This window comes from Genypterus blacodes, unplaced genomic scaffold (genome assembly GCF_046128005.1).
Source record: "Genypterus blacodes isolate CSIRO-AG114 ecotype Tasmania unplaced genomic scaffold, CSIRO-AGI_Gbla_v1 ptg000052l_1, whole genome shotgun sequence".
Classification (NCBI taxonomy): domain Eukaryota; kingdom Metazoa; phylum Chordata; class Actinopteri; order Ophidiiformes; family Ophidiidae; genus Genypterus; species Genypterus blacodes.
Window position 1 is genome coordinate 2,192,435 of NW_027466864.1, and position 14,407 is coordinate 2,206,841.

General features: G+C 41.6%; 1 protein-coding gene across 3 annotated transcripts in view; it reads left to right on the plus strand.

Moving 5' to 3' along the window:
- The first annotated feature begins 738 nt into the window (after positions 1–738).
- The window catches only part of znf516 (zinc finger protein 516), a 44,681-nt gene continuing 31,012 nt past the window's right edge, over positions 739–14,407 (plus strand). For 2 of the 3 annotated variants that reach the window (XM_076150403.1, XM_076150401.1), the window contains exon 1: positions 739–819. The gene's annotated coding sequence lies outside the window, so the exon portion shown is untranslated. Of the gene's footprint in view, positions 820–3,075; positions 3,299–14,407 lie in introns of those variants that run through there. The other variant, XM_076150402.1, reaches the window with a different exon arrangement.

Below are 14,407 nucleotides of genomic sequence, written 5' to 3' on the forward strand. Positions count from 1 at the left end.
TCAGAGCGCTTTAGCTTTTGTGATTCATAATGTTGAGAATAGGCTTGAGAACCTGTTTAATGGAATTTGATAAAACAATAAGCCATTCACATCAACATCACGTGGGAACTCAATAAGATAACATGAGAAGATGAAACTTGTTAGATTCATTTCATTTGAATTTATCTTGATCTCTCTTCAAATGATGCCACATACAAGTTTCACATAAATGTGTTTCCCACATTAACCAGATGTGATTGTGTCGCAGCAGGAGAGAACATGGAGGGTCATTCCATTGTTACCATTATGACACTCGGTTGGAAACAAGTGGAATTACACCAACATGAATTTCCTCCCATACTGCTTTGACATGAAACGCATTGTTTTTAAGTAATCATTGCGCCGAATAACTCAGCAAAACCGTCACTTTTCACAGTATGTACGTACTTCATGAGTCCTTAACAATATCAAGAACTTTTCGCTGATGAGACAATAGCAGATAGTTCCATTTAATGCCGGAGAAACCATTTGGCCACGAGAAAGGGGTGTCAGGAAACTACTAAAATATCCATAGCGGGGCGTATACGACTAAACACCGGGGATAATCAGCGCCAATATAATAAATATCTTTGATCCATTTCATTTCGCCGATTTTACCGTTGGGTATTTGGACATAGCAGAGGAATAGCGTAAAACGATTACTCCGTCCTCCCCGAGGTACGGAATGGACTCGACCTACTCAATCATGCACTTCACCATACACTGCAAAGAGCATGCTTTCACCTTTAGGATTGTCGGTGCTTCCTCAAGTCACCCTGGATTATTCTGTTGGATAAACCGGTACGTAATGCTTTGATTGCCTCTCTTTGGTCTAGCTACTGATTATACCGGAGCTGCCCGTGTGATTTAATAGACCCAGGAGGAAGCCGATTGTCTGATGTTGATTTATAAATAGGTTACATGCAGGCAAGGGTGTAGTGGTTAATAAAAAAAAGTCATGTATGACCTCCAATCGATCATCACATGTTAACACAATCCCGAATATGTATGAAAATGATCATTGCGCTATGATTGTCTTTTCACTTTTCGTATAATCATATAACTTACAGTAGTTTGATGATCTTTACTATGAGGTGTGTCATAGATTTGAGTCATCATAATTTACATCAAGCCTGTAAAAGAAATGTCAGATCTCACATTTGACTAATAGTAATGTGGGAATAAAGTGAGCGGGGTCGGGTTCATATCCTTCACCGAGATCCCCGAGGTTAAGTAAACTTTCCACCAGCCCACTACATACACATACGCTCATCTCCTCCCCATAGTACATTTTTGGATAACATAGCTGCTATCATCTATCTGTAGCAGCAAAAGAGCCAGATCTGATGGAACGATTGAGTTATGAGCACAGTTAAAAAGACAACGCAGAAAACCTCAACGAGGAGGAACAATAGTTTCTCTTCTTTTTTTTGTAGGTGTTTTGCTGCTTATTCAGACGGAGACAGGCACACAGGGTGGAGGTGGACGTTGAGGGGGGAGGAGGAGGAGGAGGAGGAGGAAGGGGGGTGCTTATCCATATTAGGAAGTCAGTGTCCTACATAACTGACAGGGCACAAGTGCCACTGAGCAAGGCACAGGTGCTTTGGTTAGAGTCTGTATTGGCGTCAATAAGGATCTGAAACCGCTGGAAGATCTCTGCTGTGTCGCATTTCTTCTTTCAATCTCTGCGACGATTGAACTCAAAGGCTCAACTCATCTGCATTCGGTGTGTGCGTGTGTGTGTCTGTGTGTGTGTGTGTGTGTTGGGGGACGGTGCGGAAACATGTGGCGAGGGAGGAGTAAAGGGGGGTCTGTAGAGTGTGTGTGCGTGCGTGTGTGTGTGTGTTTGTGTGCTGGAGGGGGGGCGGGGGGGGGGATCTGATGTGCATGTAACTTTTTTTTAAATGATGCAGGATGTAAGCCTGCTGATATGGTGAAAGAACACAATAGGTCCATTATTGTTATTTGTCTAAGGTACAGCTGCTGTGTTTGTGTGTGTGTGTGTGTGTGTGTGTGTGTGTGTGTGTGTCTGTCTGTATGTGTGTGTGTGCGTACGTGCGTGTGTTGGGGGGGTGGGGGGGTATTCGAGATCCGATACTGGTTTATCCTCTACTCCATGATCTGACGTGTCCATGCAGGTAAATACACCCAAATAAAGACGTGATGGCCAAAGTAAGTATGCAGCAGCCCGATCACAGATATCAGCTATCAGTCTGTGGCACCAACACGTCTTTTACGCACGAAAGCGATTGCGCATGAATGCTGTGTGACAATTGTTTTGTCGCCTCCTCCCCCGGATAGTTGAACACACAAACCGACCCACCTGAATGGTGACATAGTGACATAAACTGTACGCACACAGTCAAATAGTGTGACGTTAACTGACACGGATTGTACAGTCGAGACAAACTTTTTTGCTTCTCCTTTTTTTTTCTCGCCCTAGATCTTGTTCTCGGTGTTTCACACTGCTTCTTTCCATTCTCGTGATGCTTTCAGGTGCACCCCCTAAATCAGATTTTTTTCAGCACTTCAGTTTTGGTCGGATTTTTTATTGGGGTTTGGCAACTTTCTTATCCGAATTTCGGGATATATTGCTGGTCGGCTTTGTTTCGATGCAAGGTCATCTATGGGGGCTTAGGGCACACAAATGGATGCATTCCAAACAACTAAGAGGGGCGCAGTCCCCACTCAGTGTTAATATGGGAAACAAACATTAACACAGTGGCCAGCATTTATGCAAACTAATAAGGCAATTCTGCTACATTGATCAGATTTCTGCAGTGAAACACAACCGTTTATATGACATCAATCACCCTCTTTAGATCCAAAAAAAGTGAACAACACTGAGTCGCTCACATGTAATCATACCCTTTCCCCCTTTTTCTTGTTTCGAATTATTTACATGAATAATCTCAATAGAACGTGTCAGGCGTTTTGTCGTGTTGTATGTTGATTCACTGCTCTTTCAACACGTACTGGATTTGTGGGTTACTGGGAGTCACCAAATTCCTGACCGCACTTGAAGGTAGCAGAGTGAGAGAGAGAGAGAGAGAGAGAGAGAGAGAGAGAGCCTGTACAGTTGTAGAACACGCAGAGGACAGGAGAGGAATTCACTATCTGATAACAATAATTCTACATGATTTTGCAAACTTGAAGCTTTTTGTCGGTCGTTGCTCTGGATCTCTGCTCGCTGACGGGTTCGGACTCTTATATTCAGCTGTTGGAGCATTGCACCGGTCCTTTCTGTTTTTGAGTGTTTGAGCTCGGCGATGTTTAACTGGTAAGGAAGTCAGTGTATATAATTATTATTGTTTGTTATTGTGAGGGTGTGCTCGTTGGACTGCACGAGTGTTGGGGCTATTACAGGCTCTACGTTTGCTTTTTAACTTGTCATTTCCTTTTTTAGAGGGCAGAATCAGAAGTGGGCTGCAAAAGTACATATGCTACAATGGAGATAAGAGTCATTTTAAGGAATGTTTGACTGATAAGACATTCAAGCCTTTAGGGAAAAAGATATATAAACAATTGGGAGAATATCCTGCACCGAAAAGGCTCAATTGAGCTACAAACGGAATTAGTCAGTGATAATATAGAAGATAAAACAATCCTATAAAGTCGTCATAAGCATTATTAAGTCACTTTCCAGCATCTAGATTGTTTTGATACATTTTTGATTCAAAATAAAAACCCATAATCCGATTAAGGTCCCTTTATTATACATAAAAGGAGGTCATCGGATTGTCATAATGATTTTCCTTAAGAGGAGTTGAGTTATCAGATCACATATACTTATGTAAAGTTTTCACTGGAGAAAGAGAACACGTGGGTGTGTGTGTGTCTGCGCGCATGCATGTGCCAAGCACGGCACACACTCACTGTTGTTGTACTTTAAGGAATATAAAAGACAAAAACAAGGCGTTGTCTTATCAGGACTTGTCAGAATACTCGCATAGTGACTCCTATAAAGAACACACATAAACACACATAAACACACACACACACACACACACACACACACACACACACACACACCAATCACTATATTCGTCTTTGTCACTTCTCTGTATGTGGTCCCCAGATGAACTTAGTAATCTTTTCTGTGACCATTTTTTGTGGTAGTACTTGGTTGATATACGTTTGGAATTTGTTGTTGTCCCAGTATGGATTTTGGAATGTGTGCCCCATAGTGTCCCTTTAATATTCCGATAACGTCAACTCCAGTGATGATATTTTAGAATGTGCAGTTAGTATGTTTATGATAACTCTGTAGTTTTTGCACATTTTCTTTTGTGTATGGTATCTCTCTCTCTCTCTCTCTCTCTCTCTCTCTCTCTCTCTCTCTCTCTCTCTCTGTCTGTCTGTCTCTCTCTCATACACAAACACAGATAGGGACAGGGAGAGAGACAGCATTGTTTTGCAGACAGGATTACATTGTCTCCCCTTGTCAGATTTCAGACATTATGTTAAACATTTCTTCTACAGCCTGCAGCTCTCTTGGTAATACAAGTGCATACAACTCCTTTCAACACCACCAACTTATAATAACTGATCTGATTTCTTCAAATGGACTCTAAGATATATATAAAAAATCCCCTGAGAGTGCCACCTATTCTCTAACAGAGGAATTGCATCAGAACTAGAGTTGCTGATCATTTCAATTACACTTTCATTCTTACTTAACCTATTATTTAAAGTAAAAACGGTTAACTTTACATGAACATTCCCATATGAGAGTGTTTCCCTTAAAGGGTTGTGACACAGAAGTATTGAAACACTCACATCTGAGATCACTTGTTGATCACAGTTGTATGGAGAGGCAAAAAAAAGAAGCATGACCAGTATTTAAATGTGACATGCTTTGGGTGTCGGTTGACTAATACAAATCTGATTCATGGTGAATCAAGCTTGGCTGATCCTCCTGTGGTTGCTAAATGACAGCCTGTACGGAGAAATGAGACAACTCTTTCAGAAAGCCAGTCGCAGATGCCACATATTCACAAACTGATCCCACAGGGGCTCACACATCACTTGAGTGAAGCTTTTTGTATCTGATTGCCTTCCATCATTGTGTCTCCTGTCATACACTGAATAAATGCTGCATAGATTTGAGTTTAGTCAATAGAACTGTTTGTCTTTTGTAAGCTGCTTGCTTGTGTGCTTTATTTTCCATCCCCTCGCTTATCATGATCAAACTTTCAACTGTACTAAACTTTTTATCTCCTCCATAGACTTGACTTTTTGCAATGCCCCCCTCCCCCTTTTTTTCCTGTATCTGTGCGAGTAAAATTAGCAATTTGATTTTTTTTCGTCTCCCTCAGTATGTGGAAGTGTTTTATTGGTGTGTTGAGAAACAATGAGGACAAGGCAGGGCTTTGTGGTGGCAGAAATGCATTTTTAACCCTGTCAATGAATGGAGCCTCACATTCCACAGCAGCAGGCCCTTTACTGAATGGCAGCACTAACTCTGCTGTTTTCATTACTCATTACTGCCTTGTGCCTTTTCACCGTGGACATACTGGTTTACCCTCAGAGAGAACTACACACTTTCGAGACATGGCCAATATGCATTTTGAAGAATGTAATATCGCAGAGTGTGTGATATTACGGAGTGTGTGATAGATGTGCGAGAGGCATCTTTTACTCCCTCTTTAGTTTCTGGCCCTGATGCCTTTCATTTCACTTAGCTCATATAGATTAGTATACCAAGTTTAAGGATGTCCCGCACGAGGAGCTCTTGTATCCGCTTGTTCTACACTTTTCTAGATGTATCTTTGTTGTGTCTGTATGATTCAGGAGAGACTTTAGCGTCCAGATCTGCTGGTAGAGACATTTTGCATGATGCAGATGAGGGCTTAAATGTGCCTCTGGCAACGGGCTAACATGAACCAAGATTCCTGTGGGAGGTTTGCAGCAGAGTCCACATTCAGGCTGGTCACATTTCAAAAGATTATGTCCAGATCTAAGGATTCTTAAGTGTTAATGTCTAAATTGGGAGCATTCAGTGGTTTATTTACTTTTACTCTGCTTCTTTGTCCGTCTGTGATAATGGATATCAGCTGGCTAATGGCATCAAATCATGAAATCATTCTCTTACGCTGAAGTCATTTGTCCCAATTCCTTTATTTTTTCATACCTCCATTGTTCTTTGTTAGGTTTCAGACTGTATGCGCCCTCTCCCTCATCTGTCCTCACATGCCTTAATAACTTTTTGAGGCTGGATTATGAAGAAAACCACCAAACAATAGTTACACATTTAACAACCCCAATTTTGACAGCTGTGGGAATTTACAGAGGATTCACAGCTGTTGGTTGTTATATCATAATTCACAACATACTTTAACACTAACAAACATCTTTCTGCAGGTTGTCTAGACAATCACTTCATTTTAGTATGAGGATGTTGTGTCTATTCTATGGTGACAGCATTAATTCCCTGCTGCTCTGTGGGGGTTTCCACTCTGAAAGGGCAATCTCTCTGTGTTAGCCTAGAAACACCAATCTCCTGGATTAAATTATATATGAGCCCTCCATGGGAAACGTATTGCTTACCGTCTGGGATAATCAAACGAAATTTAGATTTGTTATCACCAGGCTTGTCATCGGTATGCACAATTCTATCACGTAGAATATTTTTGGTTGCCCCTGTTCAGTAAACTTAAGTAACAGGTGGGTGATTAATCCCATTATTTGGGTCACACCTGAACACTCCCCAACCCATATGGATCAATAAGACCCTTTGCCAAACAAGCAGCACGGTTCTGGTAGTAAACCCCTGAAGCCATATAACTGTCCAAATTAGACCCAAAGAAAATGATGTAGTCATCAGAGGATTAAGATAGAAGAGGAGTTGGAGCTGGTGGGGGGTAGGGGAGGTACTGGCAGGGGGATTTAGGCATGGGGCCATTTTAGCCTCCCCCATAGTAGCAGGGAGGAGAGGGAGGGAGGTTGTGTTGAGTAGGGTTCGACTAATAGTTATTTTAGGAAGCTGATGCGGATATTTTTAATTAAAGCTGAGAATAGCTCAGGTTTTGTACTGAGCTTGGGTGTCTTTAAAAGCAGACCAACATGATGTGTCAGGGGTTTTCCCAAACATTTGTTCCTTGTTTGAAATCTTTAGGAAACAGTCCTAGACCGGCATGGGAGTGGAACTCAGTAGCTTCTTTCAAACACATCATTAGATTTCTCTGTAAACCCAGAATAAATGAAAACAGAGTTAAACACAGCACTAAATGCTAATTTGTACAATCCCACTGTGGCTTTGTGTTGTTAGTTTATTCACACTCTGTGTCTGTGGGGAAGTAAGAGCTGAAAGCAATCGTAACTGTAAATTGTGGTGAGCAAAAATTTATCAGAATGACACCAGCTGTGAAAGAAAAGAACAATTAAGGCAGCAGAATGAATGTAATATTTTATGAAAGCTGTCTGATGAGTCATAAAGATGCAGGAATCTCACACGAGTTGTGTCCAGAATCCTCTTAAAGGCTGGAATCTAAATAGAATTCAGAAATGTGAGCACAGAAAGGGAAACAATTGTTAAAGAAGATATATACCCCCTGGAATTTCGCATTTAAGTCTCAAACTACTGCTGCTATGAGTGTGGAAAGGCTGAAATGTCCATCATGTCACCCCAGTCACCAACAGAGTGATGATCAGATTTTTAAGAGGGGGCTTGATATTGAGTCCATTCATCAGCCCCCCCCCCAGTGGCTCCTATTATCTGGGGACACCGTACAGCAGTGTGGGCAAGCAGCTTTAGTGCTCTTTGTCATTGGATAGATTTCGTCTTCTGAATTTGATAAGACGAGAAACTATAATTATCCATCACCATCATCCATGTTGATTTCCGATCTTCCCCCCTATTGATGATCCAATGAAGTAACAATCGCAAGCACACAGCAGAGAGATGAATGTGTTGGCTTCATTAACAGTCCTTATCTGCTTTAGCTGACATAGTGATCATAGTTAATAGATTTCTGCCCACTTCTATGAACCAGCACTGGCCATTGTTGCTGTGATTGCTGCGGGATTAAAGAAGAGAAATAAGCTTAGCTGGGGGAAATTGCCCAGAGAACCACGTGGCTATGATCAGGGATTGGGAGAGAGAGAGAGAGAGAGAGACAGAGAGGGAGAGAGATAGAGGAGAGAGAAAAAGAGGGAGGGAGGGAGAGAGCGAGAGGTAGGGAAAAGGAGAGAGCGAAGAGAGAGAGAGAGAGAGAGAGAGAGAGAGAGAGAGAGAGAGAGAGAGAGAGAGAGAGAGAGAGAGCGCAGGAGAGAGCGCTGCCTGGGGAACCAACAGTGCGCTTTGTCCAGCCCAGATGTCACTGTAGTAGACTAGCATTATTGATCCACACACACACACGCACGCACGCGCACACACACACACACACACACACACACGCACACACACACACACACGCACACACACACACACGCACACACGCACACACAGAGACACATGCAATTAATTAGATGCAGTTAAGTGGGGATTCAAGAGTATTGCCAATTTTATACCATAAACACCTTATACTATTGATTTATACTCCCTTCTTACACAATATATGTCTCAATAAAGAATTAGATCTTAGTCAGAGATGAACGATAGAACGATATTGTGGAAGTATTTACACATAGTTCCTCTTTACTAGACCTGCTTTGTATGGTACATTGTTCATTTAAATTGGTTTATCTGCAAAACTTCCTCATGGCCATCTTAACATTTGATAGACATGCCTGGGCTATACTGCTAGGGCTCCGTGTGTGTGTGTGTGTGTGTGTTTTGTAGTCTGAGTTGGGAGGGGACATGGCACCCAAACTTAATCCAAACTCACAGCAGCCCAGAGGGCATTAAGGGTGGGTGGGGGTTGGGTGAGTTGTTTCCTAAGTAGAGAGAGGCTCCTTTTAGCATTGACCATTCTGTTCCATTTCACAAACACACGCTACGTGGGAAAGAGCGAACACCTCTTTATTCCTCAGGGTGTCCACAGCCCCTAAATAGTCACAAAGTATACGTCAGAAATAATAAACATTTAAAGCTTTATTATCATATTCACATAAGTAAATGGATGTTTGTGTCTTTCCACTGTGAATTTATAAAACACGACAAGTGATTGAACCTGTCGGCACATGAATTCTTGTGTATTTTCTTGAATACTTACACGTAGCTCTCTTTCCTAAGAAAAAAAAAGCTCACTGCGCAGGGATTCATGCTCTCATGTTTCCAGCTGTTTCAGTAGAACAGTGCCAGCAGTCAGCACATTTGTCTGTACTGCGATTAAGGCAGAAATGCTGAGAAATGTGATAGGATGACATAGTTCAGTTTATATATCTGACTTGTTGCTTTATCAGCTTATTAGAGAAAGTGCGTCAGGTGTGGAAATACATACGTGGAATGCTCACTTACACTGATTTCTGATTATTTACATGCTTGAGTAAATTGATTTGAAGTTGTTTAATTGAGGTCTGTTTGTTGCCAATGCTGGTTTATGCCAATGTCAGTCAGATTACAAGGTTTCAGAAGGTTTGAAAAAAAAAACCCCTACGTATTTCCTTTATACAGTACAATTGAGCTATTGTCACTGAAAAAACAAAACAATCTAATCGGAAAATTTCAGAAAATCCTACATTTCAGCGGTGAGCCATTCCTGGAAAGTACACGACAGAAACACAAAGGAATGAGGAGGTTAGGGAGTGTCATGTGAAATTGATAGGATATGTATGGATATGTAAAGTACCCCCCCCCCCCCCCCCCCCCCCCCCACACACACACACACACGTACACATACACAATGTTTTCCTATGTCCAAACAAGGAAGCCATAGTTGTGTAGTTAAAAACTATTTAAAAAGCATCAAACTTTGTCCATCTCAACTGCTACAAATCCACGACATCATTACTGTAATCTGTTAGTCAGTAAAGCTGTTTCTCTGTCATTTTGTCATGGAGAATCAAAAGGGAGTAGATGTAGTTAGTGCAGAATGAAGGCCAGTGATGCCGCATGTCTGAATAACTTAGGGAAACAAGCTGGAAATGTCTCCAGGCTACTCCAACTAATCATTCAGCATATAGAGGAACTGATCGTTAGCCACTGATGTCAGCCTAACCTTGCTATGTGTCAGTGAATGTGTGTGTGCGTGCCTGTGCTATTGTACGTGCGGCTGTCTGTGTCTGGGGTAGAGATGGTTGAGAGTTTTTATTCTTGTCTGCTAAAAAAAGAAGAGAAGTTTACTTTAATGATCACTTACAGAGGATGGGGTCAAAGCGAATGTTGTGCAATTTAAAAAAAAAAGAGTTTTGAATGAAGTCACAGACATTGTTTTGTACAATGTTCTTATTGATATGTCTGTGTGTCATTATTCTGATGTCCTTTGCTGTGTAGTGCAGGATAGGAAAAGACTTGTTCACAGAAATCCCACTCTTATAGAGCACATCTCTTTCACAGACCCACTCACATGGAAACTCAGAGGGTGGTTTGAATTCTGCATAGCGGTTTGGGAATATTTCATGTGTCAAATTGGTCAAAACAACAAATAAATGTCATGGATTGCCAATGGGTCAGTCTGTGTCAAGTCTGTCTGTTGCTGGGTTCGGAGTCGTCAGATATACAGTACCTGTCAATCAAAAACCTGAGACCACCTGGGAAGATCATTCAGGTCCCCGATGAATCCATGAACCTCACTTTGAGGGACACTTCTCAGGCTACCATGGCTGTCTTCTTCCCATGCTGTTTGTTATGTGAAAGGCCTTGGGAATGAAACAGGAAAGAGATAGGAAGTAGTGGAGGAGTTACGGCAGGGTCATGCGGGCTTTAGGGTCACTGAGGACAGGGGTGAGGAGGAGGAGGGTCACCCTGGGGTTAATGACCCCTCCCCAAATCCACATGTTGATAAGAGATTACGGTTAAACATCAAGTTTATATGCAAGATAAACTACTGAAACCTAAGTACAAAAGGGGGGGAAGATTGTAATTATATTCTATAATCTATTACAGTTTTGTTCATAAAATATTGTGTTGTTTTTCCTCTTCAGGACTCTCTCTGGTGAAACAATCTCAGAAGGGAAGAGTCTCATTGATTAACCTGCTCATAGTTCATTCAACTTGTGACAGGTAACTAGAGACACTTTAAGACATCACAAGCAAAAATGTTTGGAAACCACACGTTTGAATTTAAATGTTAAGTTTGAATTACCCGACAGTAATATAAGATGGATATAAAGCCAATCCTATCAATGGCAATGTTAATGAATATTTTCAATAGTGGCACTACATTAAGTTGAATATCTGAATATTTATTACACCCTTGGCATACTCTCATGTGTATGCTTGTAATTTAATACCAAGGTTTTATATCTGTACAATGAACAAGGAAAGGCTTTTCTACACACAGACAAATTAGAGGTTAAGTTGCAGACAAAAATCACACCAATGCGCTTTTCTCATATATCGACATATACGCTTTATTACAAATTACATTACGCTACCCTTTGTTAATGTTTGACTCATCAGATAGCACAGATGCTTGCCTTTGCTTTTACTCGACTCTTTAACAAAGTGGATGTATTACATAATGTACCATCTCCTGTTTCACACGCACGTAGGCTTAAGAACGTGTTCACCTTGTTTTACCTTTGGATCGTTACACATGAGCAGTAAAGACATGCAAAGGAGCACATACATGTCAGTGTAACCCGGCAGTGAGTTTGGTTCATGTCTGCTGTATTTACCCTGCTAAGTTTCTCTGTTGTCTGGATTTGTGCACCCACATAGTATTTGTGGGGGGCTGCTGTTTGCTACTGGCCTCAGCTCCCAGCTGCCTCTCTGTCTGTCTGTTGCTTGGGGCCTAGCAGTCAACTTCACAGGGAAGAAGAGACCAAAGACAGGGAGCTTTTTAGTGCAAACCCCCCCGCCCCCCCCCAAACACACACACACACACACACAAACACACGCACACACGCACACACACACACACAGCACCACGTTTTCCATTGGCTCTTGATGTTTTGTAAAGAAGCTCCCTCCACACCAGCACCCTCCCTTCAGCCACCCCCCCAGCCTCAGTGCCCTGTTCCCACATTGTATCCAGATGTGAGGAGGATAGTTGAAGAGAGGAAGGTAGGGGCCTCTGGTAATGCCCCCCCCAACCCCCAGCCCCCACCCCTCCACACACATGCACCTTCACCACCACCCTGGCCTCAAACACACCGTCTCAATGTAAACACATCCACAGACTGGAGCTTTTCCTGTATAATCAGCTGAGAGGTAGAAACAAACCAGACAGACCTGTGCAGAAGTTAGAAGTTCAGCTTGGATCTTTGTAACATTTTTTGATCAATATTTGCAACTGTTACTGATAACAAAATGATGATAATTCATCCTGACATTTCATCAGAGATTTTACAGTTTCTTTCTTTGAATTGATGTTGAGCTTGGAAACTCAAACGTGATCTACATAAAAATAAAGGAAAAAGTGGTCACTAGGTTCAAGTTTCTCTTTTCTTCTGACCAAACTATATCTTAAATATAGGGAAACGATCCAGAGCTCATCCTCACATAAATTCTACCACCAACTCTCAGCTACATATTATAGAAAGCACACGCACACGCGCATGTTTTCATTCAGTCACACATTGTAGAGACTTTTTCCAATGCAGTGAAATAAAGGCAGCGATTGATCCTGTTGTACAAAATATATTAAATGTAGTCTCAGTTAAAAACAAGGTGGCAAAGTACACACATGGTAAAATATTGACATTTACTGAATGCACATGCAGTTCACACAGCCACACACGACTCAACAGTGTAAAATCTTATACACTGTACGACTTCTCCTTCAACAGGGAGATGATGTCTGTTGCTCTTCACATTACCTGGCTGTGATAATCTAATCCCTATCTGCAGAACTCTATTTAAAGAACATATCCACTAATCTCATCAGATTATGCCTGACCAACTCCACTTAATCACCCAATCAATACTCCTAAGAATGGGAAAATATGTCTTCCCAAAAACTCAAAATCCCACTAAGTCACACGCTGAAATCAGACCCATTTCACCTGATTTGATGAATTGAATGCTGTGCCTAGAAATGTTTGTTTGAGGTGTTTGGCACCAGTGGGAAACGTTCATCTGAGATTGCTCATCAACGTATGAGTTTTTGGGGAAGTATATTTGTGGCTGTGTGTGTGTGTCATCTCGTAAGGTGATACGTGGCTGTATTTGGCTCCTTGGAAATTCTTCCTTAATTTCTCAAAGTGAGATCGGAGTCCCACAAGCTGTCACTATGTTCCATACGGGAGCACCAGGCGTCATTGGCGCCGTTGTCCCAGATAGTGAGATCTGAGATGAATGTGGGTGTGTTATGTATGCATGTCTATTAGAATATCTGAAAGCTAATGGTGTTATCTTTTAATCCAAAGAGTGGGTATTCTGTGTTCATGTTCAGCTTCTTCTTCTTCTGCTTGGGCTATTTGCATTCCAAATGCATTTAAAGAATTCCAAATATTCTTTGTGGAAATGCCTCTGAAACCGAATGTAGACCAATTCAAAAGCCCTTAATAGAATAAACTCACTGAGGGTATTGACTAATTCTCGAGTTTGTATTTCTAATAAAAGGCCATTATCAACTTGCTGTAACAATATGCTGCATTTTACAATTGCACTAAAAACTATTCTTGCATTGTGTTTGTATTTGCATGTAGATTTACTCTCTTTGTTTGGCAGTGGATCGTTTGTATCCTTCACACCCTCTTGTACTCGTCTTCCTCAGTTCACACCCTCTCATTTATTTGTTCATATCATGGATTCATAGACATGCAGTACGTGCAGATAAATCAAGAGTCTGTCTCTTTCCTCTGTCTGGTCATGATGCTTCTCCATTTTTTTTAGTAGCCCGTCCTGCAGTCTTTGAGGCTGTGCTCGGTACAGTGTGTTGTGTAAAGCTGCTCACTGATGCGATGTGGAGAGAATGACACAATGTGTAATCCTGTGTTGCTTATTTCTTGTGTAACAGCCATGTCAGTTTTAGCGGTGGCCCGCTGGCTGGCTGGCTGGTTTAATGGCTGTTTTGCTGACTGGCTGACGCAGGTAACTCCCGTCGGCAGTGTCAGGGCTCTCCGGGGAACGCTACACAAACACAACTGCTTGATGCAACCTCTGCTTTCTATTTTATTACCTGCAGCTGGCCTTCTGAACGTTTGCTTGACTATTGCGTTAACTAACACTAAGCAACCTTTTAGTGGAATCTCATATTCTGTGATTTTATCCATGAATTATGAGTTTTTGGTTCTTTACAGAGTAAAATATATAAAAAATGACAAATCCTGACGTTGATGTCTATGGACTTGAAACCGGTAATACAAGCCCTGTCCTGAACTGTTCATCATCTTTGCTTAT